Source organism: Schistocerca piceifrons, chromosome X, assembly GCF_021461385.2.
Source record: "Schistocerca piceifrons isolate TAMUIC-IGC-003096 chromosome X, iqSchPice1.1, whole genome shotgun sequence".
Lineage (NCBI taxonomy): Eukaryota > Metazoa > Arthropoda > Insecta > Orthoptera > Acrididae > Schistocerca > Schistocerca piceifrons.
Genome location: NC_060149.1, coordinates 961,765,934 through 961,793,476, shown reverse-complemented (window position 1 = coordinate 961,793,476; position 27,543 = coordinate 961,765,934). Strand labels below are relative to the sequence as shown.

Below are 27,543 nucleotides of genomic sequence, written 5' to 3'. Positions count from 1 at the left end.
TAGTGCTCAGAGCCTTTTGAACCATTTTTTGAAACTAGTAAAGAGTATAGGAAGGTGTTTTGTACTGAGTGACTAAAACAGTTAAACAACACTTCGAAAATGTGCCTCTGTTTAATGGTTTTGTTCAAATTTAAATAAGAAACTCTCGTGTTACAATGAGACAATAATAGCAACCAAAGCATTAAGCCGTAAAAATCATATGCAAAATTTACTATAAAGATAGTGACATTTATAATAAGTATCCTTTACTTCCAAAGCAATTCGTATTTTCTCCTTGAGTTTCATTCTTCTACACATTTTTCTAACGCACACTGTGGACATTTTTATAAGCGGAGGTAAGTTTCTGGAAATTTCTTGTTTAGTTATTAGTGTAAGATCTACGGTCTCTATTGGATTGGATTGGCTTTGTCAATAATGATTTTTAATTCTGTCATCAAATGCCCCCACTTTCGAAGTCAGAACTTTAATCTAAAAAGCCATGGATTCATGTCAGCAAATAACAACTCTGCTTTTTCCTTCACATTTTAAATTAATCAAATACACTGGCTTGTTCTAGTGCGTAGTTCTGTTGCTTTGTTGTCTTTGGTTGTCGGTATTATTAAAATCCACTGCTCCGGTATGTCTTCATTTATTAAAATACAATCTCTGAAAAGTAGTTTGTTTGGAGGCGTACGAAATCCAGTGCTGTGTTTATCTAGGTTTGTTATTTTGAGTATGCGTATGGTGTCCATTGTCATGTTATCGTATCGGGTTAAGAAGTTATTTGTGTGTTCGAAGTTTGGTTGCGCGTTGCGCGATTACTTGCTAGTTGCAAGCAGTTATTTTTATCGGTGTACTGCTACAAATTATTCGATTGTTATAAAAGACGTCTCCAGGGCTATTACGAGTCATAACATATCAAAATTGATGAAAATACGCCCTAAAATAATCTTCCCTTCGTTGTCTCATACCATTATTATATATACTGTCTGATGTTTTGGAGCATTAGTAACATCCAGTACTGGTATGTAATTTCACTGATAAAATAAAACCATTACCGTCGCACCCCTCCAGTTCTGTAGGACTACGGTTTTGTTGAATACAGATTTTTTAATATTGAACTGTATTAATCATCCCTTTTATGTGTAATCATGCTTATTTCTAGACCTCGGTATATTTATTTTATTATGCATTGTATCGCAGTCATGTTTTACGTGAAGTTTCATTGCTCACATCGAAATAATTGTGACGCATTGGCATTATTTCACCTAAACCAAGTATGTAAAGATCTGTATTTACGAATACCGGTACATGAAATGTGTAGATATTGTAATTGGAATTGTGAATAAGTTTTGTTTTAATTGTAGCGTAACTATGACTGTGTAGCTAATATCTAAACCCCAGAAAGCACCAAGCTGGTATTCTGAAGGGGGTGTGGAATCTGAGAAACAACCAGTATTCAAGAATATTGCTATCAAAAAGATGTTTTTGGGAGTTAATTTGACAAACTTAACCATGATAGCCTCATGATACTTATTCAAGAAACTGGACTAAGCAATAAATGCTTGTGTGTGAAAAAATAAACGTGTTTGGAGTCCAGTGAACAACATGAGCCATAGGTAGTCTATATGAACTGTGATGTCATATGGCATCTATGATATTTTGTTTGTTTCAGTGAAATACTTTGAGTGTGTGTTTTGATCATAATATGAAGTTTATTTTTTGTGGCTGGTAGCTTAGACTGTATTGTTTGCTAGGTGTACTTTAAGTCTAGGCCTACTGGAGATGGTGTTCGACTGGGGGAATGCTTGTGGCATACAAGATGTATATATGTGTTCATTTACATTGACAGGCTGATCTGTAGACTAGTGTAAACATATATCTAGGATAAGTTGGGTTGGTAGGTCATTCCACAGATACATTTAAGGTAGGTCATTCCATAGATACATTTAAGTACCTATGTGAGGCTCCATTTTCGAATTGTGGTCTGGTATTTTCAAGTTTTTAATATATTTGAAGGACTAATAGAAAGAACATCATGGGCCCAAAACTACCTTTTCTCACAGAGATCCTGTTAGTCTCTAGCATTTTATTTCGCTAATGTTTTCGTGTTATTAGTTATGTGAGCAGTTGATCAGTTCTGTGTCTTATATCTCCACCACGTTAAGGGTGTTGTCGTTCATAAGCTTGGTATCACATTTTTAACTAATCCTGTTGTTGGCATTTCAAAGATTGATTTGGACACAACAGTTCATAACCAGTTCTTTGTCTTGCCTTTCTCCAACCAGTCAGTTATAGAGAGGTCTGTGGTTTAACATGAACTCTAAAAACAGTGCAGTTTTTATATTAACAGATTGTTGCCAGAGGTTAAAGAGTGGTAAATGACAGAAGAAAGGGGTTGTGACATTTTGAAAACTTAAAGTAAGTGCAATTTTAGGGTATGCCTTCTTAGTCACTGTCCACGTTCTCAGACTAACATGTAAAAATCTTTTTATGTACCGTGATATCATGTCTTAGAGTTGAAGTTCGTTGTCTAGATAACAATAGGGGGAACAACCTTACACGTGAGGTGATATCAGTGCAAGAATCCAAATATTAAACAATGAAGTTATTAAGGAATTGTTTTATAAAGAAACAGTATGGCTGGTCACTACTGATAGTCAAGGAAGCAAGATCCCAGGAGGCCCTACTGCTGATTAACACTTTTAAAAGTGAAACACTAATCTTATTTTTCAGAACTATTCATTCTTGTCCTCACATCCTGTCTGTCTGCGTGAGGTAGGAACTAAGTTAAGGGGCCATTGGAAGTGTTCTGTTCCACCTGTCTCCTTTGACCCATGAGATAATGGTGTTGTGTGTGTGTTTTTGAATTGGTTTGTGTTTGTTGAGTTTAACATGTGATATTGGGTTCATTATCACTATGGTAACATTGGTTTATTTGAGTCTGGGTAGCCAGTGCTGCAATGTGGATTTGGAAATCTTCATTTTTCAGTGATGGTTATTTATGTGTGTGGCATTTTGTTAGGTTTGATTAGTTTTGTGTGTGTGTGTGTGTGTGTGTGTGTGTGTGTGTGTGTGTAGCGGCGGTCAACCTAGGTGATTTTGTTGCATGCTTTTGTTGGTAATAAACTTTTATTTTTGTTTTAATCTGTAGTAATTCTGATGTTCTGTCTGTTTTACATTTATCGTACTTTGGTTGGTTTTAATTGATCTGGTGTATATACAAGTTTTTGCGTTTTCGAGTTGTTGAAGGTTTTGGTTTTTGTGGTGTTTTTTGTTATGTTGGTGTGTGAAGTTTACATTGTTTTCATTATTATTATTATTATTATTATTATTATTGCTGGTAGGTATTGAGAGCTGCATTTGAGCTACATAGGTCAAGGGAAATGTCTGATTCCACTCTTCGGGTTGTAGCTATTGGTTCCTTGGTATCTGGGCTTCCTTTCAGCTGTATTGGTTCCTTGCTATCTGGGCTTCCTTTCAGCTGTATAGGTCGAGGGAAACATCTGATTCTGCTTTTCGTGGCACTTATGCAGTCTAGGGAGTACATGCGCTGATCACGAGAAAAGTACCTATTTTTGAAGGAAACACGTGTTTCTGAAGATATAAGCATATATATGCGCTGAATACCAAAAATTTTTTTATTTCAAAACTTGAGTGTTACAGTCATATCTGACGCGCTCTTCACCAAAAAAGTACTTATTTTTCATTTGGATGCAAAAAAAAAATCAGTTAACTGTCTCAAAATTTTTTTTGTATCAAAAATGACATATTGCATATGTATGCACGGAATTTAATTTTTTTTTTTTTTCCTCTCTCTCTCTCTCTCTCTTCAAGAAAGGTGGAATTAATAACAAAATTGTGGAATGGATTTTCCCAAAACATTGACGCCAGAGAAATTCCGCCAGGTAGTTATTCAGCATAGCACGGTGAGTTCTGAAAGGCCTTATAGGATTTTTTTCTTTAGCTTTTTGCCAGACTGACTTCATGTGATTTGTGGTTGCGTTTGTAAAGGGATCGAGAAAATAAAGCGAATGATTAACAGCCAGATTATTGTAGCCCAAGTTACCTATGGTGTTGTAAGTTGCCACAAATCAGAAACTGCTGTGGTTCCAGTAGCAAAACATACTGTTGCAAAATTGGCAGCAAATGGGTAGCATCACGTTGTGGCACAGCAACCATAAAGCTTTGCTTTGTCTCAACGTCATAACCACCAAAGACCCATTGCTCTCGCACCTATGACTTCGATGGTGCTGACGAAGCAGCTCTCGTCTATTTCAACAGTATGGCTAGGGCCGCCCAAAACTATTGGCTCAATTAAGAAATATTCATGGCAGATATCTCTACAAAATTGGCACCAATCGACCACAGTGTGCTCACTGCCAATTTTGAGCTCCCTCATTAAAAACTTTTGCCTATTGAGTTCGAAAACCCACATGTAAGACAGTTGCAAAATTTTAGAAATGTCTAAATGACTGCCAGCAAAAAATGACATTTTCCTGATTGAACATTTCTTTCTACAGTCCCTGCCAATGGAGCAGCTCCAAATTTCGCCATCTTTCCCTGTAGTTTTCTCCAGCTTCATCTCGTTGTATCCAACACAATACCCATTTTCACACACCATATCGTTCTTCATAAGATCTTGTTGCCTAGCCCATTGTATTGAGCTTCGGGTGTTCTCCATAACATGGTATAAATCTTCCATTACAAAGTCGCTCAAATCTGGAAAATTTCTCGCCATTTTGGCACACGCAGTAATATACGATACTTCAAAACGGACAGCCTCAACAGAAAAATATAGGTTGTTGGGCGCACTGATCAAGACGCATAACTGTGAGCAACAGGGACATATACCATATGCAACAATATGCAAAGCCAACAATAGCTATCATGGTTAGGATGTATGAAACTGTAAGCATTACCTATGGCTAAAGAACTCTGTGAAGAAATATATTAAAGTGTCTGCAGCATATTGGCATAGCAACATGAATAAGCTGGTGAAAGCAGACAGTTAATCTTTTTTTTCCCCCACCTCCATATGAAAATAAGTACTTTTTTGGTATTCCGCGCATATATATGCTCATATCTTCAGAAATATATTTGCTTCAAAAATAGGTATTTTTCTCATGATCAGCGCATGTACCCCCTAAACTGCGTAAGTGCCATTTTCGTTATTGCAGATGTTGGTTTTTTGGTATTGTGGGCTTGGTTTGAGCTATATAGGTCGAGTGAACTGTATGATTCCTGCTGGCTTTGTGGCTGTAGCATTATGTCGTAGGTTGAGACTTTTTTAGGGGTGATGTGATGTGATGTGATGTTTTGTATTGTTAAAATTAGGTTGTCCTTGCCCTAGACCCCCTATTTCCCGCGGTTGTTCTGTAGTTTCATTTTATCATTGAAGTAAGATTACTTTCACTGTTTCTATTTTCCTGCAGGTTTGTTGGCATGTGTACATAGTGACAATATTGACGACATTTTGTATACTCTGGACGTAGGCGTTTCTGTCATATGGATGACGTCATGGGTCAAAGCAGATGGATTAAATCGGATGCTTCCCTAATGCCGAGTTCCGAAGGTTTGATTGGATCTACTGACACTGCCTTTGACTGGTAGCATGCTACTGATGATGTGGTGTGTGTGATATCCATGCACAAAACTTCCACACAAACACATGGGTCGTTTCACAATGCCGTAATTAGTTTCAACCAGTCAGTGGTAGTCTTCAGACGAAAGGCATATGCTGAAGCTGACGGTAGACAGAGATTAGTTTCTGTTGTGTTCAATGTTGTTGAGAACAGAATGGAAACCAGTATGTGCCTTTACCCTAAAGGCGCTAGCTGGCTTGTCAAAATTGGATACAGCGTTGTGAAATGCTTGTGAGATTATGTCAAAAAATATATAAAAGAATTTTAGATCCCTTATCTCTAAAACAGTATGTCATTTTTTTCCATATTTATATTGCTTCTGCATTATTTTTAAATGCAAGTGGGGGAGCCTATGATTGTTTCGTTATGAGAATAGATAAAATTGTCGTTGCAGTGTGTGGCTGATTTCGATGAGTGATTTATGTCCAGCATTTTGATTATGTGATAGGTGAAAGCAGACGGTTGGTATTGATAAAAATCAAAATTTCTGTTCTGTAAGCTAGGACTAGTGGGCCAGGGAAAAAACTAACTAATCGCTCGGTCATTTCAGAAAAAAATTGATATTTGCTGGATGAATTCCCGAATGTTTAATGGGTTTAAAGACATTTTTTAAAAAATTTTATTCTCAACATTTAGAAACAGTGGCTATTTTTTGCTTTTACAGGCATCTGTTTTTCTTTTTTTTTTCTTTTCTTTTTTTTTTTTTTTTTTTTTTTTAAATTATTCAGTACTGAGTTGAAGAATCATTAACTGGACTATAAATTAAAAACCATGATAACCATGCTGAATGTATTCCTTAATATAGGCCCTACTTTTAATGGCTCAAACTTGTTGATTGCAAGCTAAAAAAGCGTATTCTTTAAACTATTTAATTGGATAGATAAAAATTCTACTCATCAAGCAGCGGCAGAACACATACATAAAAGACAGCTGTAATTGGCAAGCTTTTGGAGCCAGTGGCTCCTTCTTCAGGCAGAAGGGTGGAAGGGGAAGTAATCGAGTGAAGGAGAAAGACTGGAGAGGTCTAGGAAAAGGGGTAGATATTGGTTAAGTCACCCAGAACCGCGGGTCAGAGGAGACTTACCGTACGGGATGAGAAGGAAAGACATTACTTACGGTAAGTCTCCTCTGACCCGCTGTTCTGGGTGACTTTCCCGATATCTACCAATTTTCCTAGACCTCTCCAGTTCTCTTCCTTCACCCCTCTTCCGTCTTTTATGTGCGAGTTCTGCTGCCACTTGGTGAGTAGATTTTTTATCAATCCTAATTGTATTTTTCCAAAGTAAGAGTAATTTCTCAGCCTTAATATTTATTGTGCTATTACACTATACAGTATAACTACTTCTTATAGTGAGAAGCTTACACAAAATGTACACTATTTTAAAAAATTGATTTTTTGAATTTTTTCGTTCTTTGACCTACAATATCTTTGTAAGGAGAGCAGATAAAAGTCTGAAAATTACACACTTAATGGATCTTCATGATATCAAACTTAAATTGGAAGTAACAAACAGAAAATATTGTGGGGAAGGCTAACCAAAGACTGCAATTTATTGGCAGTACTAAGGAGATTGCCTACACTACGCTTGTCCGTCCTCTTTTAGAATTCTGTTGCGCGGTGTGGGATCCTTGCCACATAGGACTGACAGAAGTACATTGAAAAAGTTCAAAGAAGGGCAGCACATTTTGTATTATTGCGAAATATGAGAGAGAGTGTCACAGAAATGATAATGGATTTGGGCTGGACATCATTAAAAGGAAGGCATTTTTTGTTGCAACAGAATCTTCTCATAAAATTCCAATCACCAACTTTCTCCTCTGAATGTGAAAATATTTTGTTGACATTGACCTACATAGGGAGAAACGATCACCACAATAGAATAAGGGAAATCAGAGCTCGAATGGAAAGATATAGGTGTTCCTTCTTTCTGCGCTCTATACGAGATTGGAATAATAGAGAACTGCGAAGGTGGTTCGATGAACCCTCTGCTAGGCACTTAAATGTGATTTGCAGAGTATCCATGTAGATGTAGACAAGCCTGTACAAATCTGTGTGTTGTCATCCCCCTTCCACCAACATCTGTTCACTCACACTTAGTTAATAATGAGCCCTTGAAGTGTGCAGTTGAACAATGGAGTCTCAAAATAACGAGAATAGTTTTTTTAAGTGTTGGTTACTAACCTTGAAAACTCAATAGTGTGTCATTTAATTGCCAAAGTCAGGATAAATTTCTGAAGGGCAAAAGCAAACCTTGGCAGTTGATGAATGTATAGTTCTTGCTGACTTTTCTGAAAACTATTCCTTTGGTGTTCAAGTGAAATACAAGGGCGCCACTGGGTAAACAAACAGGCCACAGTTTGTCCATTTGTGTTCTGTTATAAAGATCCAGATAGACTAGAGTCATAGTTTTTGTGTTGCAAATGATTACTTTGAGCACAAAGCTACAGCAGTGCATGCTTTTCACCTGCAGTTAACAAACTACGTAAAACAGCACGACAGTTCCATAAACAAACTGATGAACTTCTCTGATGGTGCTGCAGGCCAATATAAAAGCAAACAAATATTAATATCTCCTTTCTCAAAGAAAAAAAGACTGTTGGCTCGGTGCAGAATAGCACTTTTTTGCATCATGTCCTGGGAAGAATGAGTGTGATGGCATAAAGGGTACAACAAAGCGAGCTGTCACAAAAGCTAGTCTGCAACGGACCTATGAGAACCAAATCTGGACACGTCAAGAAATGTTCAAATTCTTTAAAGAATAGGTAAAAGGGATTACGTATGTTTCATTAAATGTGAGGAAATATGAGAACTCTATGCCAATGTCTTGGAGGAAAGATTCAAAACTTGTCAGAAGATTAAAGGCACCCGATCTTTTCATTGTTTTATACCTCAGTCATACAACTTGCTCAACTGTAAGTTCACATCAACATCCTCTGATAGTGAATGTCATCACTGTGGAAAACTTGTACCACTGACACTTCAAAGTAAGTACATAGTGGCTTGTGTCTATGACGAACAGTGGTGGATTGCCAAAGTTGGTAACATTGCTCGTCAAAACCAAGATGTGGATGTTACATTTTACCAGCACCAAGAACCCCATTTAAAAAATTTGAAAAGGATCAACACGAGAGGCCCGTTAAAAATGCATTAAAGGAGTTGTCTTCTCCCCTGGAATTTATGACTGTGACTAGGCGAACATTTAACTCTGTGCCCAACATGAGTGAAGAAATATCTCTGTTGTTCAATAAACAATGTAGCAAAAACAAACAAGTTGAGAACGGGATAATGTAATGAATTGTCTCATTTTTTGAAGAGTTATCCTAGATATTTTTAAATTATGTAATTTATACACTGTTTCCATCAGCCCAGATATTGCAAACAGTAAGAAACATATTTTTGACTCATATTTGAAATTTTTTTTGTCCATGGAATCTCAAGGTTGAAATTTATACAGAAGTTTGATATCATAAAGGTCTATTAAATGTGTAATTTTCAGATTTATATCTGGTCCATTAACAAAGATTTGCAGACCAAAGAATGAAAAAATTCAAAAGATTTGTTTTTAAAGTGTTTCTAAGTATAAGCTTGTCATAATTGTTTCTCTAAAAAAAAAAAAAAGGTGTCTGTACTGAGTAGTGTAATACCACAAAATGTATTAAGGCTAAGAAACTACTCTTCGGAAAGATAGTATTAAAAATGGGTTTTTTAAATTTACAACCAACAACTTTGAGACATTAAAAGTGTATTCCCTAATACATTCAGCAGGGTGATCATGGTTTTAATTTATAGTCCAGTGTCTGCTGAAATAAATACCTCTTATATGAAAGGTCTGGGGCAATCCATTACTGAATAATTTAAAAAACCACAGACGCTTATAAAAGTGTAAGAAAGCCTGAAACAAAAATGGCTGCTCTTTCTAAACGATAACCAATAAATGTTTTTAAAAAATATTTTTGAGTCCACCAAACATGAAGGAATTCACCCAGCGAATTCTTTCTACGAGAATGCAGTTGTCTCTCTTTGTAATTTTATGGCTTTCTCAAGTATGTTTCCCTTTGGATACAATTAATTGATAGTTTTATGGTTTGGATGGTGTACGATCTTCCACGGAATGCTTGTATTTACTTAATAGGCACACGTTTAAAAATCCAAATATTAGATCATTATTTCTCTGAAGGAAACATTGTTTCCAGTATAAATCCTAGATGCAGAATTGTATTGTTTACATTGTGACTGCAGCACTATTCTTCTCTCACCTGTTGTATATAAATATTTCTGGAATAATTTTAACATCTGTTTAACAGGACACTAATGACAGCAGCAGAGAAGCTTGCCGCTGTTCCTGATGTGGATATCGACCCAGAAGGAACATTTAAGTATGTTCTAACACGTGTCTTTGGTCCAGAGGGTCCTGATGGCAAAGAACCGAGCAAATTAGTGGTCAGTAACTGGTAAACTAATATTTGGTCAACTTTGTGATACATTATTATTTGAGAGACAGTCGTTAGCATCATTTTTCAATTTTCTCAGTTGAATTTTTCTTCTGATGTCGGTGACTTGCAATGGGGAATTGTAGCCTAAGGTTGGTTGTTATCTGCATAACATAGTGTTTCAGTGTTTACTGTTAAATTGGAAGTGAGATGGTGGATGGCGATACAACTGAAAACGCACAAAAGATTTTCACTGAAACACTGTTGAACTACAGTTATGGCCCTGTGTGCTATGGTATCTTTGCCAGATAGTGTTGACAGAGGACATAAAAAAGCATTCAAAGAAGAGCAACTTATGTTGTTTTATAGCTAAGAAGGGGGAGTGCGCCATGGACATGCAGGGTGTATACGACCCGGAAGATCCGGGGAAAAACCCGGGAAATTTTTCATTGTTTTTGTTTTCAGTTAAATTTTTGTAATTTTGATTGGTAAGAACCGATACTCTAACAAAGGATATTACTGTGTCTCAATACTGCAGCAATAAAACATGAACAAGAGAAAAAACGAAAATAAAACTTAAATTTCAAGGGAAATGCACCATATACAGCAACAAAACAGTGCTCATACAAGTGTCCGCCAACAGTAAAATGTGTCAAAGGCTTTAGGAAGACTGTGCAATGCTTCGTAACAGCAAATTGCCTCCGCTGAGCGTGACGTCACAACTGTTTACATTAAATTCATTTTAGCAGTTACGAGCTCGATCATGCGCATGCACAGTTGAGTAGTACCTTCTCCCGCTTCTGGCTACAGAAATTGTTGGCTGTGTAAGCAGTCGCAGCAAGCAGCTAGATGCTACTGGGAAAAATTTTACTGGAGCGCCCAAGCTGCCAGATTTATACATGCGCAGGAGGTCCAAATCTGGGGGGGGGAAATTCATATTCTTGAGGGGGGGGCGGGGGAGGAAACCTTGTTTCACAAAGCGACTCGCATCCAGCGCACGTTAGTTCGTTAGTTTATCGATTATTCATATTACTTTGAAACTCATCCCTGTCGGTTTTTGAACATTTTTAACACATTCTAAGTTGATTTTGAATGAATCGTAAGTTGATTTGTGAATGCGTGCGTAGTGTACATGTTTCCTCTGTCAGTGGAATCTGACAGAGCTGAGCGAAGTAAGGCTGAACGGATGAATACCAACCGCTGTCTGATTGTGTGGTTGATTGTGTTTGCAAATGATGAGCGTTGTTGTAATTACTAGCGGAATCCATAGATTCAGACTACAGGAGTGGAAATAAACGAATAACACGTAAGAATGATTACGTATTACCTTTGCGGTGTATACAAGAAAATGAAATTTTGACAAAAAATTTTTGGGCAGATCGCTATACTAGTAAGGGCGAGTTGTACAGTCCCCAGCTAGCAGCTACTTTAAGTTCTGTTCTGGAAGAAGCACGGAAAATTTGTTGTACGACCATGTAACAACGCCTAACCGGAGAATAATCACGGGATAGCTAAACCGGTGATTCTGGTAGAGTTAATGAAGTTAACCTGCAAATAAGCTTTGGCATTGGCAGGAATAGTTACAGAATTAGCGATAACAAGACTGTTTGTTAGAATGATGAAGGTGAAGAAATGGGGGCATCACACAAATTATGGAACAATATGACGATTCCAAGTTCGTATAAAAATTTCATACTACTACTTTTCGATCTCGTGCTTGAGGAACTGGAGTGTATGAATGAAGTGTGAAACTATTTCCTAACGTAAAGCTTTTTGCTTGTAGTTGGCCTAATAGGCATTTGATATTGGTACTTTGTGAATTATTTTCTGTCCTTACAAAACAGACCGTTTGTGCCAAAACAGTCTCATTTATTTTGTGTGTATTACAATTGTTGTAGTATTAGAAAGGCCTATTTTGTTTTATCTAGCAGACAGTGACAAAATAGGTGTAATCAGATCGGGAAACAACACCAGTCTTGGGTCCTATTTGTATTAGCAGCTTTTTCAGTATTAGACAACGACATTTCGACTTTTCGTGTAGCAAAATGTTTGACGAACTTTGATGAGGTAATAGATTCTTTCACAGAAGGAAAGCACTCCATGTAAAGCTGTACCAAGATTATAGAGGGTAAAAAATTCTAGGAGCTAAGGATTGAAGAAACATGTATTGTCTTGCTTGTCTCATGTCTTTACTGGGTTTATATATCCTATATTTAATTTTATGTCACACAAAGCAGCAAGTTGTTAGCTGATAGGGAACAAAGAGTGCACATTTTCTGAAGAGTTCTTTTTTTTAAAAAAAAGAGGGACAGAATGTCAAACCGGCCAACTGTAAACAGGAGAGGCACCACAGGACATTTTAATTTCCACTGTCCTGAATATGGTTTGATGGCATCCATTACAAAATATCAAAATATACACATTTCAATTCCACAGAGCGAAGTACAGTGACGTGCGATAGGAGAATGCTGTGTGAGGAGACGAGACACTGCACTTTGGCACACTTATGACATGTCTTACATTTCCTCAAACACACATGTTGCATGCATCAGACCCTTCAGAAAGACGTGCACTACAAAATGAACATATTTTTGTATATATATAAAAACAAAGATGATGTGACTTACTAAATGAAAGTGCTGGCAGGTCGACAGACAGACAAACATACACACAAAATTCAAGCTTTCGCAACAAACTGTTGCTTCATTAGGAAAGAGGGAAAGACGAAAGGATGTGGGTTTTAAGGGAGAGGGTAAGGAGTCATTCCAATCCCGGGAGCGGCAAGACTTACCTTAGGGGGAAAAAAGGATGGGTATACACTCGCGCGCGCACACACACACACATCCATCCACACATATACAGACACAAGCAGACATATTACACGTTTTTTCGAAATTTTCCCGAATTTCTCCGTCCTTTAACGTGTTTTAGCGGCAACACAACCACGTAACCTTTATGCACATCGCTGTCTACCAACCCAAGTTCACCACAGGATCAACTTAACCAACACTTTTTCGCCTTTTTTCATACCAGATTTCCAGTTGCTTTCTAGTTCACCTTTATCTCTCCCCATATATTTTTATCTTTCATTTTCATTTCAACCTCATGTTACACTTTCCACCTTCTAATACCATGTCACCCTCACAACACCCCCACAAAATAGGTCTTTAAATATGTCTGCTTGTGTCTGTATATGTGTGGATGGATATGTGTGTGTGTGTGAGTGTATACCCATCCCTTTTTCCCCCTAGATCTGGGACTGCTGCGCAGAACAGTCTGAATTACAGTTGGGAAGTGGGTAGTCTACACGTGACCCATTTTTACATTTAGTGTTTTTGCTGTTTCCTCTTTATTTACTGCTCCCACATCAAATGAAGACAAAACAGATTTCTGTGGCCGGGAGCTATCAAGTGAATTAAAATACATTCACATAATAATGGAGGCTAAACTGTGTTATTAGTTGCAGATTTTATTTTATTTCCATCTTTCTGACAGTCAAGCGTTAATTGCCTTTTAGAACAATGAAGTTATTTTTGTTGGTTTGCCAAAGAAATTTTCTTTCATTAATCTTTTCCACTAAGGCAGACAATATATTTGAGACACTGTGTTTGCTGCATTTCAAGTGCACATTTTCAACTTCTAGCACATTTGGCATTACGCCGTAATAAAGAACCAAACATGAGACAGGACAGTACTGGTACTCCAAGAAAATTTACATCCCAAAAACCACATAGAAAAGCTTAATAACAGGTCGTGGGATTCTGGACATACAAATTTGCACTTTAAATGTGAACATTTTAGTATGGGTCATGAAATTCCAATTCTCTTGGAGTATCCTCTGATGTCTTGTTTCTTACATAATGTAAGATCTTTTAATGTTTCACACGTACGAACATGCGGGCTCCCTACGACATCGTAGCTGCGCTTGCGCGGTGACGCCTGTCATCTGGCGCTCTCTGGCAACTGCAGAAACGAACCTATTTCTAACAGGTCGTGGGAAAATATTTCGAATGGTGTGTTGAAAATCGTTACCATCAAAGTACCATTCTAACAGTTACACCAGAACTATGTGAGATAATGTACGATGAATTTCTTAAATCACAAAGTGTTTGACTCTCATTTAAAAATCAACTCTTTGATGATGAGCCATTTAGATGAATTTTGAGCCTGGAAGATCAGACATTTATGTCGTTATTAAAAATTTTACTGGCACCTTTGTGTGATACATCTTAAATTGTAATACGCGCATAAAAGACCAACATTTTATGAGAAAGCTTAGCTTCTCTTGCAGCGTATTAATCTGATAGACCAATATTATATGTGAAGGCTTTGCGTTTCGTTTAGCAACACTATTTACATTAATTTGAGCCATTAACTTTTTCTGTTTGTGTGTTCGCGCTACTTAACAGTGATGTTGCTGTTGGTTGACTACATCACGTGTCCTAAGCTCTGAATACCTGCTGTGATCGGCTGGCGAAATTGCATGAAATGAGCTATGACTAACTTACAAAAGCGCATCCCAATCTCAATTTCAATGCTTTGGAAAGTAACATGCGGTGTTTGGTGGAATTCGAGTTTATACTTTCCTAATACAAAAATATGCAGCATACATGTTGCTGCACATCAAAGATCTTTCCAAAATGCGTGTTTTTTTTTTCCTAAAGCGCCAGGAAATTCTACGCCCGTGTATAAAACCATAATCAAAGGACTTATAAGTTATACAGTTCCAAGAGAAAATATACCGTCAGTTAACAGGGAAAAAGTATGTTTTCACTTGGGGGAAAGTGTATTTTTGACTGAGAAATCCGGGAATTTTTTTTCCTTGTCCGCATATACCCTGACATGATATACAAGTTGGGGTGACAGTCATTAAAACAAAGGTGTTTTTTGTTATGATGAGATGTTTTCAGGAAATTTCCTCTGAATGGCAAAATATTTTGTTGGCACCCACCTACATAAGGAGAAATTATTATCGTGATAAAGTAAGAGAAATCAGAGCTCCCACAGAAGCTGTTGAAGAGTGGAATGTTACAGAAATAGTCTGAAGGCTTTTCGATGCATCCTCTGCCGAACACTTAAGGATACAGGATACTTATAAATGGTGGAAAAATCAAAATTTTTTAAATGACTTTATTAAATTCTATAGTCTTTCCTGATTACATTGATATATACACTGTAGGGTTTGAAATGAAAAATGACCTATACATACCAAATTTTAAAATTACGGTCATGTACGAGGTGCGACAATAAAGTAATGAGACTGATTTTCTTTGCAAGATGTGGCACCCCTGCAGGCTTGCGTAGGCACAATATCTGTGACCTTGGTCTATAAGCCGCTTCTAGTTCAAGCGGCATGTTGAAGCAACTGCTCAGTCATTAGTTGTGCTGTAATAAGTTAACACGTGTTAGTGTCTCTCATCACAGAAATGGAACTGCATAATATTGCGCAACAGTATGCCATTTCTTTTTGCGTTAAATTGAGTGAAAACGCGATGACAACTTTTACGGTAAGCTTAAGAAGGCTTTTGGAGAGGAGGTTATGTCAAAAGCTCAAGTTTTTGATTGGCATAAAATGTTTAGTGAAGGCAGAACAAATGTTGAAGATGAAGACTGCAGTGGACGACTGTCAACCTCACGGACGGATGTCAACTTGGCCAGGGTGCATGAACTCATAAAATCTGATAGAAGGTTATCCATGAAAATGATTACAGGAGAACTGCACATCAATCGAGGAACGGTTTGTCTAATAATAACATTGCTGATAATTGGATTCTGCATCACGATAATGCACCATCCCATACTGCTCTGTCAGTACAGTAATTTTTTACCTCAAAACAAATTTCGGTACTGCCAGAGCCACCTTATTCACCAAATATTGCTCCGTGCAACTTTTTTCTCTGTCCAAGAATCAAAATGGCGGTCAAGGACACCATTTTCAAACAACGCAAGATGTCCCAAAAGCTGTGACGAAGGTCTTGGAGGATATTACAGAAGATGAGTTCCAGAAATGTTACCATCAATGGCAGAAGTGCTAAAAAAAGTGTGTGCAATCAGAAGGGAACTTTGAAGGAGACAACACGAAAATTGACTAAAACTGTAAGCAACATTTTTTTTCACATCAGTGTCATTACTTTACATTCGCACCTTGTATACTGCCATGCCCCCTTTATTTCTGTTACAGAAACCAGTATTATTTTGAAAAGAACTGTGCACTTTCTTTCTGTTTCCAGCGATTATATGTATGATACATTGTATATGTTGGTAACAGCGCAGGTTTCTAGCGTCTGTAAATGATTATCTTTGCAAGTATTTACTTTTGTGTTCTGAAGCAGTTTGTTCACATGTTAATAAACGTTTGTTTCCCAAGCGCTACATATATTTGTGAAAATACATATTTTTTAGTGTGCCACACATCAAGAAATTCAATAAAAGGAAATTCTGTGGTAACCAGTTCACAAACAAAACAAGCCACACTGTTGAAAGTAACCTATGTGTCAGTTCTTCAGTGAAGAAATTCGCACATGGCACGCCTCATGGTGATTCAAATTTTTGTGTTAAAAATGACGCTGTTTGTAGTGGATTTGTTGTTGTTGGTGTGGGTATCTTATCTTCTTTGATAAAGGAAGTGGAAAAATGTAAACAATGTGATGGTGTAGGCTGTCTGGAAATAACTGAACAACAAAGTAGCAGGAAGGGTTTAGCGTCAAAATTAGTTGGTCTGTGTAGATCCTGCAATAAATCTACCTCGAAAATGACTTTGAACATTGTGCATAATTCATATGATGTGAATTTGAGGTTAGTGTACGCAATGCGTGCAATAGAAAAAGGAAGAAAAGGCTGCACAAACGTTTTGTCATTTGATTGACCTTCCTCCTCCCAGTAGTTTCAGCAAGTACATAAGAATACTTTTAGGTGCCTTGACGGTTGTGTCTAAAGCATCTATGAAATGTGCAGTAGAAAAAACTGTTAATATTAGTGAAACAAGGGACATTGCTGTTGCACTTGATGGGACATGGCAACATCGAGGACATCGTTCCTTGAATGGTGTTTTAAGTGCTACTTCTGTGGAGAATGGAAAAGTTGTTGATGTTGAGTGCTTATCTAATTATTGCCACATCTGACATAGTAACACTGAAGGACATATTGAACATCAGTGTTATAATAATTATGATGGTTACAGTAGAGGTATGGAGTGTGATGGAGCTCTAAAATTATTTCAGAGGTCAGTGCCCGTTTATAACGTTAGATATACAAAGTACCTAGGTGATGGGTACTCTAAAGCTTTCAATAAAATTAATGAGTTCAATGTTTATGGTGATAGCTTCGTAACAAAACTGGAGTGTTGTGGACATGTGCAAAAGAGGATGGGTGCTAGATTGAGGAAGCTAAGAAGAAAAATGAAAGGAAAATTGCTATCTGATTGAAAATCTCTGTCTGCTGAGACAGATTGACAGAAACTGAAACAGACCTCCTTCAGAGGTATTAAGGACTGGCCATTAGACAAAATGCACCTCTGAATGATGATACAGCAATGAGGAAAGCTGTATGGGCCACCTACTTTCATAAGTTGTCCACAGATGACCACACTGTTCATGGACTTTGCCCTAAAGGAGCAGATTCTTAGGTGTGGTTACCAAAAAGCAAAGGAAAGTGGTCAAATATACTATCAAAATATCATAAGCATTATCTTCTTGAGCCTGTTATGAATGAAATAAAACCAATTTTTAGAGATCTGAGTGGACCCTGTTTTGCTTAGTACCACATTTACTCGAATCTAAGACGCACCTGAAAAATGAGACTCGAAATCCAGGAAAAAAAATTTTCCCGAATCTAAGCCGCACCTGAAATTTGAGACTTGAAATTCAAGGGGAGAGAAAAGTTTTAGGCCGCACCTCCAAATCGAAACAAACTTGGTCCATTGTAATATGAGGCACAATTTAGGTCAAATGAATGACGATACAGCTACAGTAGTTTGGTTCGAGTCGTAAGCTCAGTAGTTAAGCTTTACCAGGTAGCCATTGCTATGCGTCAGGCGCTCCGTCCGTATTATACGGGTACCCTTCCTCTTTCGCGTACTTCGTTAGCGAAACAATGGCAAGAGACTGCTATTTGCTGTTACCTACACTCCTGCTTTCTTTGAGAATGATCAACAAGAACCAAATAATAGACAGCGTATGATAGAAGATATTCTGAACGGGAGTTTAGCGAAAATTTTTCTCCGTTTGAAAATCTTTGCGGGCACCTCTTTAGTACATTACATTCTGCACTGAAATTAGTCATCTTAGATTTAAAAATCTAGTCAATTGCCGTGCTTCATTTCTGACTGTATCACTATTAGGCATAAGAATAATACAAATATAAACATGGGATGATATCTATATTTTTCCGCGTTTGCTGTTGTCTCACTCTAGTTTCGTAGTTTATTAGGCAGACAGGATTTAAATGAGTTAGCAGCAAACACAAAAGAATACATGGCAAAATGTTTATATTCTAATTATTCTTATGTGAAGAGAATACTGCATGCTATTCACAATTCATAAAAGTTCCTATAAGGAACCATCTCTTCTCACAGTTAGGAAAAAATTCAGAACGTAAAGTTGGCCATATTGACAAACATCCCAAACAGTCTTGCCAGTCGGATTTTCGTAGTGCATTGAAATGCTGCTACATTCAAAGGTGCACAATACGGAATTTGTATTTACTTCGTTGGATAATGTATGAAAATGCAGTGGTCGAAACTCAAGATGGAGGAAAAACTTGTCTGCCACCCCCCCCCCCCTTTTTTTTTTTTTTTTTTTTTTTTTTTTTTTTTTTTTTTTTTTTTTTTTTTTTTATGCACTCATGCAGAGGGTTTGGCGCCAGTATTTATCTTTGTGCCTGCAAAGCATGCCTGTGTAGCGCTACATATATTCGACAGCAGAAGTTAGTTGTGGCGGCACCTACCAACATTTTCCAGAACTTCCGCTTACTTTGCACTCGATTCTAAGCCGCAGGCTGTTTTTTGGATTACAAAAACCGGAAAAGAAGTGCGGCTCAGATTCGAGTAAATACGGTAAATGTCTTCATGGGGGCACTCAGAAAACAAATGAAAGTTTCAACCATTCCATACGGGAAAGATTACTCAAGAATGTTTTTGTAGGACTAAATACATTAAAAGTTGGTGTACTAGATGGTGTGCTATGTTTCAATGGCGGAGTGATAGGAAGGTAGGAAGTCCTGAGAAATTTAGGTATAAAATGTGGCTCTAATATGAAAGATCAATTTCTTCTGTGTGACAGACAATGGGTGCATGAAGCTGAAAGATTCGCTCTTCAAGTTACCAAAGAAGCAAGAAGTGCTAAAAGGAATGCCAAGAGGAAGCTTGAAGATGAAGAAAGGCTGCAGGATGTAGACTATGCTTCAGGAATGTTCTGAGGCACAGTTTAATTGGACTCATATGTTCATTCGCAATTTCCCGCTAGTTGTTTTCTTCAGAATTCAGGTACAAATATTTCCTAAAGTTTATAAAGCATTGCTCTAATTTTTTCTGTAACTTTTGGTAGTCCATACTTATGTAGTAGACCTAAGCTTTATTGCAGAATCAGCTAAATCATAGAAAAAATAACATTTTTATTTGGAAAAAATTATAAATATTAAAATGTAAGATGTGATACTTTTTTATCCTTGTAATATACGTAATAGGTGGAATTAAATAGGTCTAGTATCTCAGCCATGTCATGCATGTCTGGTAAAAATTTGGTCTCCTTCAAATGTATAACATTGGATTAAATGGTACCTCAGTTTGAGGAAGAATTTCCTTGTTACTTTTTTTAAATAACTCTAAGCAGGTTCAAAAATATTCAAAATACTTCTAATTTGTTTAGAAAGTGTGCTCTATTACCTGATATCAACAAAAAATCTTAAAACATATACATTATAAACAGTGCCTGAAAGAAATATAATATTGAGCTGGAAAAATGCCCTGTATCCTTAAGTGTGAACTGCCAGATAGCCGTGTAGATTTACACGAGAAATATCGTCTGGTTTGCACTGATGATGTAATGATGTGAGGGGGCTGAATGCAATTTTTTTTTTTTTTTTTTACGCCTGCTTTGGTGACGGAAGCAATGCATTCAACTTCCAGAAAGAAATTATCTCACAAAACAGGCCTTTGACTAAACTTCATAAAGTGCCGTACTGTGCTGGTTTATGGTATAGAGCAGATGTTACCAACAAGTATTCCATTGGTTCTCCATCATTTGAAAAAAACGTCGTTTTCACTAAAACACAGCTACATTTACAACTCCATCTTTCCTGTACAGTGTTCTATAATACATACAATTGTGACTTTAAATGACAGCTTTGAATTATCAAGGGCATCAGTTTTTTTTTTCCAAATTTAATGTGCCATTATCAACAGAATGATTGCATGCAGATCATTATATTGGCGTGTGAGGTTTTGGGATTGACATTTATTTTTTTTATCGCGTATCTTGAGACTTTGAGCCAAAGCTCGTGGGATGAGGTGGTACCTAGTTTACAGAAAGCTGAATATAAAATTTATAAACAAAAAATTACAGAATTAATAAAATATGAAATTAAGAGAAATTAGGATAAATTACATGTTGCATAGAGAAGTTCTCATGTATTGTGAGGGTCTCTTGTGCAGAATTGTAGCATACCACAAGGTAACCTTTGTGTGTGGATTTGAATACTTACGTGTATCACTCTTTTTTTCTGCCCTGCTGGGAAATTTGGAAAAAAAACCTGGAGAAATCTTGTTTTTTGTCTCAGTAGATGAAACAGTTTGTTTACTGGGATTTCCTGCATCGTCGCTGGCTGGATGCAGCTTAATACATGCACCGCTTCCCTACTCCCTCATTCTTACTGCTTCTCCACTTCCTACCACTCCCCTCAGCTTGCAGTCAGTGCTGCCACCACTTCTTGCCACTAGCCTAGTAGCTGCCGATGGGAGGCGTGAGGGGTGGTTTGTTTTGATATGATTCTTGGAGATTGTTGACCCAGTGGCTGGAGACAACGGTCTTATGTGCACGAGTTGTGTCTGAGTGATTTTTTTTTTTTTTTTTTTTTTTTTTTTTTGTGTGTGTGTGTGTGTGTGTGTGTGTGTGTGTGTGTGTGTGTGTGTGTGTGTGTGTGTGTGTGTTATTTTCTAAGAAAGGCTATGGCCGAAAATTTAGTTATGAGAGTGTGATTGTCTTTTCTACGTGTCTGTCCATGGTTCAGCAATCATCTTTACGGTGAGTTGCTACCTATCTTCATTAGCATTAATTCTCAGAGTATTTGCACAAATTGATGGATTTATCACCACCATCTCATTTCGTCAACATAATGTCAGTGACTTGTGTAAAGCTGGCCACATGAATGGACTTCCATGATGGGCCAAAACCGCAGGCCGTTTCTGTGGGTCTCTCTAACGGATTGGGGCTGCCGATTTGAAGCCCATCGTTTCCCAATAATGTGCAAGCCCTGCCCATCGGATCTAGTCTCGCCGATCTGCTCCCAGGCCGGCTCTGTTTGTGTGTGGTATAATGCAGTGGGTTTTCGTGATTTATCCGAGGACTCAGGACTGTGGTGCTCCTCGGCAGGCCAGAGGCCACGGGCGATGGAGTTCAGGAATTGTGACTTTCTCACTGCAAGTACATTGTGCGGTACATTGTTTTATAAACATTTTATTTATTCTAGTACATTTTGGGGCTTAGAAAATAATTTATACAGGATGTACATATCTTTTTTTTTTTACGAACATTCAGTACGCGAAACATGAGTGTCCCGGCAGACATCAATACAGTAATCGAATTCGTGTCATACCTGTCCCAGCATGGCATCGTCAATTGCGATATTTGTTTCTCGTATTCTCTCCCGGAGCTCTGCTACATCACGTGGTAGAGACCATACATACACCGGATCTTTAATGTGTCCCCACAGAAAAAAAGTCACACGGAGTGAGATCTGGTGATCAGGGAGGCCATTTCATGAAACAGCTGTTCCCTTCTGTAGCACGGCCAGTTCATCGATGCGGCAGCTCCGTATTCAGGTACCCACAAACTTCACGATGAAAATGGGGTGGAGCCCCATCCTGCTAAAAGATGAACGGAGAGCCCAATTGCATCTGAGGCATCAGCCATTGCTGCAACATATCCGAGTAGGAATATCCAGTGACAATGCTCTTGGCGAAGAAGAATGGCCCGTACAGTTTTCGACACGACAAAGCACAAAAAAACATTTACATTTAGCGAATCACACCCAAATTCAATGCATTCGTGTGTATGCTTTGTACCCCAGATTCGACAATTATGCCTGTACACTTTCCCATTAGTGTCAAAAGTGGCTTCATTGCTAAAACTTAAGCGATCAAAATTCCATCCCCGTCCTTATTCAATTGTTGCAACTGTGAACAAAACTCAAAACACTTGTCTTTGTCGTCGTTATTGACCTTCTACCCTAGCTCCAATTTGAATGGTTTCATAGACAACTTCTGTCGCATGACTTGCCACAGTCAGTGGAGCCATTTCGAGTTCATGGGATGCACGACGCACCAATTTCTTTGGACTCCTTATGAATGTCTCTCGTATGCAATCCAAATTCACTTCACTCACACTGGGATGTCTGCTTCTCTGTGCTGGGCACAAGCAACCCATCATAATAAATTTGTTGTGCCTTCCTTGTTGGTGGTTTCTTACCGTACTTTGTTCTAAACATCCATTGAACAGCTGTAGCACACACTTTTTTTGTTGAACTCCAACACACAGAAAGTTCTCTCCGCACCTGAACTTGCCATATTTATGACTGGTGCTATTGGCAAATCACCAAAGTATGCTGTGGTGGTATACATGAAAAAGAACTTTCAGGGTTTCTCTTCAAAATGACATATGTGTGATATCTGTGCTATGTTTGGTTCTTGTGCAATAAATAATTGAAAGTGTTCCCAGATGTAATGTACACCCTGTATATTAGAAAGTATGAGCGATAGGAAGAACAACTTGTGGCAGTCACAGGCGGTTTGTATGCTATGTACCTGTATATTTTGGCCTGCCTTATATACTTCTTTCAATAGGCCTACTTTTTTCTGAGGTTATTTCTGAAATCAGTGTAGGTATTTTAAATCTGTCTTGTGACTCCAAGGAAATGCGTATTTGTGTCACCAAATATGTTTAGTTTTATTGAAATAAAATAACATCAGTGGTCTTAATGGAATATTATATACCATTGTCTTTCTTTCTCCATCTAAAAACTGTTCATTACAAAAGATGCTGAAATTAGTACTTAAGATTTTTGCTCATGAGGGGAAGAAATACAGAAGTCCTTACAATTTTTTTTTTATTTTTTTTTTTTATTTTATTTTTTTTTTTTTGTGAACTTGTCTTTACTTGCCCTTGAGACCTCGAAATTTGTCAGGGAAAAATGCTAAAACTTGCTGGAAATCGGGGAACGTCACTTGGGGGAACTTGCGGCAACCCTGAATGTTCACAAGCTGGCACTGCAGAGCTTACTGACTGCATTTTTCAGGGATGAGAAAATCCTTGCCAAGTGCACAGAATTGGCCCAAACTATAACACCATATGAGATAACAGAGCAAAAGTAAACAAGCTTTTGTGTTTGTGTCCAAGACATAGTGTATAGTGAAGACAGAAGTGTTCATTTTCTGCTTAGGGTGTTGAACATGATACTTCTGAGAGAGCTTTTCATCTATCTTCAGTCTTAAGAATTTAAAATGTCTGTTCGACCAGCTCAGGACAAGACTATTTCTATTTTACAAGAGTTCAGTTGTTGGCAGTGAAGTATTAATCCGTTCTCCAAAAGCCATGTGCTGATGTTGCCAACTACCTTGTCAGCTAGATGATTTACGTTATGTTCAGTGTTCTCCGAGAGAACACATGTCTGAATATACAAAAGCTTTCATTTGCATTTGCAGCAGAAGCTCCTGTGTGTGTTTCCTATAGATAGTGGATATAACAACAGCTCCGTTAAGTTATGTTTTCAGATTATTTTTGATGCCACAATTTCCACTCACGTTGCTACTTTTGTGTTTTCTTCTTGCTTAGTACTCTTGATACATTTTGTTCAAAGTTTGACTATGGTTCCTGTTACTAGGTGCGAGGATACAAGTGAGTTGGCTTCCATTCGGACGTCTATGATGAGACGATGGACAGGGTGAATGGCCTCGGCGTTGATACAGAGTGCACTGGTGGTGGCAGAATACAGCACGACCCCAGTGCCAAGGTCATCAAAGTGTACAGCTACTCACAGGTAGTACCAAAAGCAGTGAGTTGTAGAAATGACAGTATGTGTCATCTTGAGCTGTTATTCAACTTAATTTTTTACTGTGTGACTGGTTTCAGTTGAAGACCATAATGGTTTCAGTTGAAGACCATTTTCAGGCACCTGTTGTATATACAGCGCGGATACGGGAAAATTTGGGATGAAAAGAATGTTTGAAAATTATAGTAACAATACAAGCAACACTTACAGAATTTGATTACCAGCAAAAACTATATATATCAAAAGAATACAATGTCAGAAATATAAATTAAATATCCACAAGCATTGTATGTATTGTTACTACAATTTTGAAATATCCTTTTTGCCTGAATTTTTCCTGTTTCTATGCTGTGGGAACAACAGGTGCTCGAAAATGGTCTTGACCAAAACTGGTTGCATCGTAAAAAAAAATTATCAACAGCTTAAAGTGTTACATGATGTCATTTCTACAATTCGTATAAGCTGCAGACCACAGTTAACAAAAGATATTTTAAGAACAGTGAAGTTTCTGTTCATATGTTGTGTGCCCTATAATTCAAGTATTTTTAAAGCTTTTAAGAATGTTATACGCCAAGCTCCTCCATGGGAAAGCAGTTTCTGCTTTGGTTACATGGCACAAATTATAGAATACCTTGTTAGATGGTCAGAAGTAAATGTCACCAGATGTTAATACCTGTAAATCATCATCATGCTTCTTACAACCGTGTACAATAATTTGGGTGTGGTGTTGTGGACAAGTGTTATGGTTGAAATGGCTACTGTTGTTCTGGGTAGCAGCCATGATTATGAAACTTCCTGACAAATTAAAACTATGTGCCGGGCCAGGACTACATCCTGAAACCTTGCCTTCCGTGGACAATGCTGATACCAACTGTGCTGTTCAATCTGATTCAGGATTTTTTCTTACACCTTTCAGATTACTTTTGAGGCCACAATCCTTGCTTCCACTTGTATATTTAGTGAGAGAGAGTTGTATATGTAGCGAGAGAGAGAGAGAGAGAGAGAGAGAGAGAGAGAGAGAGGATCTTCTGTCCCATAATTTTATAACATTATTATTATTAATATTATTATTATTATTATTATTATTATCAGCTTCTGTATCTTTTGATTGAGTATAGTTACGGCAGCACATGAATTGTGGTGAGCCTGGTGTTTTTACAAGACTTTTTCCAGTTGCCAGGACAGTTGTCATAATTACTCAAATCAACAATTCCTTGCACTTGGAGCAGACCAAATGATTCCTCTGTACCCCTCGCACCTATTTTATACTTTTCAGACTGTGTTTCACACATTTTGTGACCTACCTGTTTCATTTAACACAGTTAATACAGTTGCAGATTGTGGGTACGTGTTTAATTTTTTTGCACGGTTACTGCTGCTTGTGTTTCAGTGTTGTGTACAATGCCAGACCCATCAATAGAAAAATTAATTCTGATGCTGCATCTTGCACATCTGTTCTGAAGGTCTTTACACACTCCCTTTTTCTGCTGCTTTTGTGTTGTGATGTGTGGTGTAGAAAATTTCAGATTGCTTTACGGTTTCATGTGCTCTGTATTAGATGCAGTTTTAGTGTACGTACAAGCACATTGTTTACCTATGATGTAGTTGTAGTTAAGAGTTCTCGTTTTAGTGTTTAATTATTATTGTGATATGTAGCACACTGTTTAATTGTACTTTAGTTTTAAAATACCCAAGGACTGCTTCATTTCAGGGGTTTGGGAAGGCAGACCACAGCAAGACTGTAGAAATTCTGAAGACTGCATATCCTGTTTACAACATTACTTGGAGTGATGAAGGATACTGATCTGCTCAGGTAATTAAATTTACATATGTGTGATACATTCAAAATGTCTCTGACATTACGACAACCTTCATAATGAATGAAGGTGATATTTTTTCCATTTAAGCTGTTGTATTTTAATAAGACCTCTCCTTAATTATACAGGGTGATTCAAAAAGAATACCACAACTTTAGGAATTTAAAACTCTGCAACGACAAAAGGCAGAGCTAAGCACTATCTGTCGGCGAATTAAGGGAGCTATAAAGTTTCATTTAATTGTACATTTGTTCGCTTGAGGCGCTGTTGACTAGGCGTCAGCGTCAGTTGATGCTAAGATGGCGACCGCTCAACAGAAAGCTTTTTGTGTTATTGAGTATGGCAGAAGTGAATCGACGACAGTTGTTCAGCGTGCATTTTGAATGAAGTATGGTGTTAAACCTCCTGATAGGTGGTGTATTAAACGTTGGTATAAACAGTTTACAGAGAATGGGTGTTTGTACAAAGGGAAAAGTTCTGGACGGCCGAGAATGAGTGATGAAAATGTAGCACGCATCCAGCAAGCATTTGTTCGCAGCCCAGGAAAATAGACTCACAGAGCTAGCAGAGAGCTGCAAATTCCACATTCAACTGTATGCAGAGTCCTACGAAAAAGGTTAGTTATGAAACCTTATCGTCTGAAATTGGTTCAAGCACTGTCTGCAGCTGATAAGATTAAAAGAATCGATTTCTGTGATTTTATTCTTGCTCAAATGGAAACAGATGAATCTTTCGTTTCAAAGATTGTGTTTAGTGATGAAGCAACTTTCCACACTAACGGGAAAGTCAACCGTCACAATGTCTGTATATGGGGCACTGAGAATCCGCGGGAAGCAACTCAGTATGAACGTGACTCGCCTAAGGTGAACGTTTTCTGTGCCATTTCAGCCAATAAAGATTTTGGTCCCTTTTTCTTCGAAGGTGCTACTGTAACTGGACTACAGTATCTGGAGATGTTAGAGAATTGGCTGTTCCCTCAGCTCGAACAAGAAGCACAATAATTCGTATTTCAGCAGGATGGAGCGCCACCACATTGGCACTTATCTGTCCGTAACTACCTGAACGTCAACGATGGATCGGCCGCCAGGCAGCCCGTGACGGAGCACTTCATCACTGGCCTCCAAGAAGCGCTGATCTTACCCCCTGCGATTTTTTTTTTTATATATATATATATATATATATATATATATATATATATATATATATATATATATATATATATATATATATATATATATATATGGGGGTATGTTAAGGATATGGTGTTTCGGCCACTTCTCCCAGCCACCATTGATGATTTGAAACGAGAAATAACAGCAGCTATCCAAACTGTTACGCCTGATATGCTACAGAGAGTGTGGAACGAGTTGGAGTATCGGGTTGATATTGCTCGAGTGTCTGGAGGGGGCCAT

At 37.8% G+C, this 27,543-nt stretch overlaps 1 pseudogene; it reads left to right on the top strand.

Annotated features, from left to right (window-relative positions):
- Nucleotides 1-552: 552 nt before the first annotated feature.
- LOC124722079 lies at nucleotides 553-26,118 on the top strand (annotated as a pseudogene).
- The last annotated feature ends 1,425 nt before the right edge of the window (nucleotides 26,119-27,543 follow it).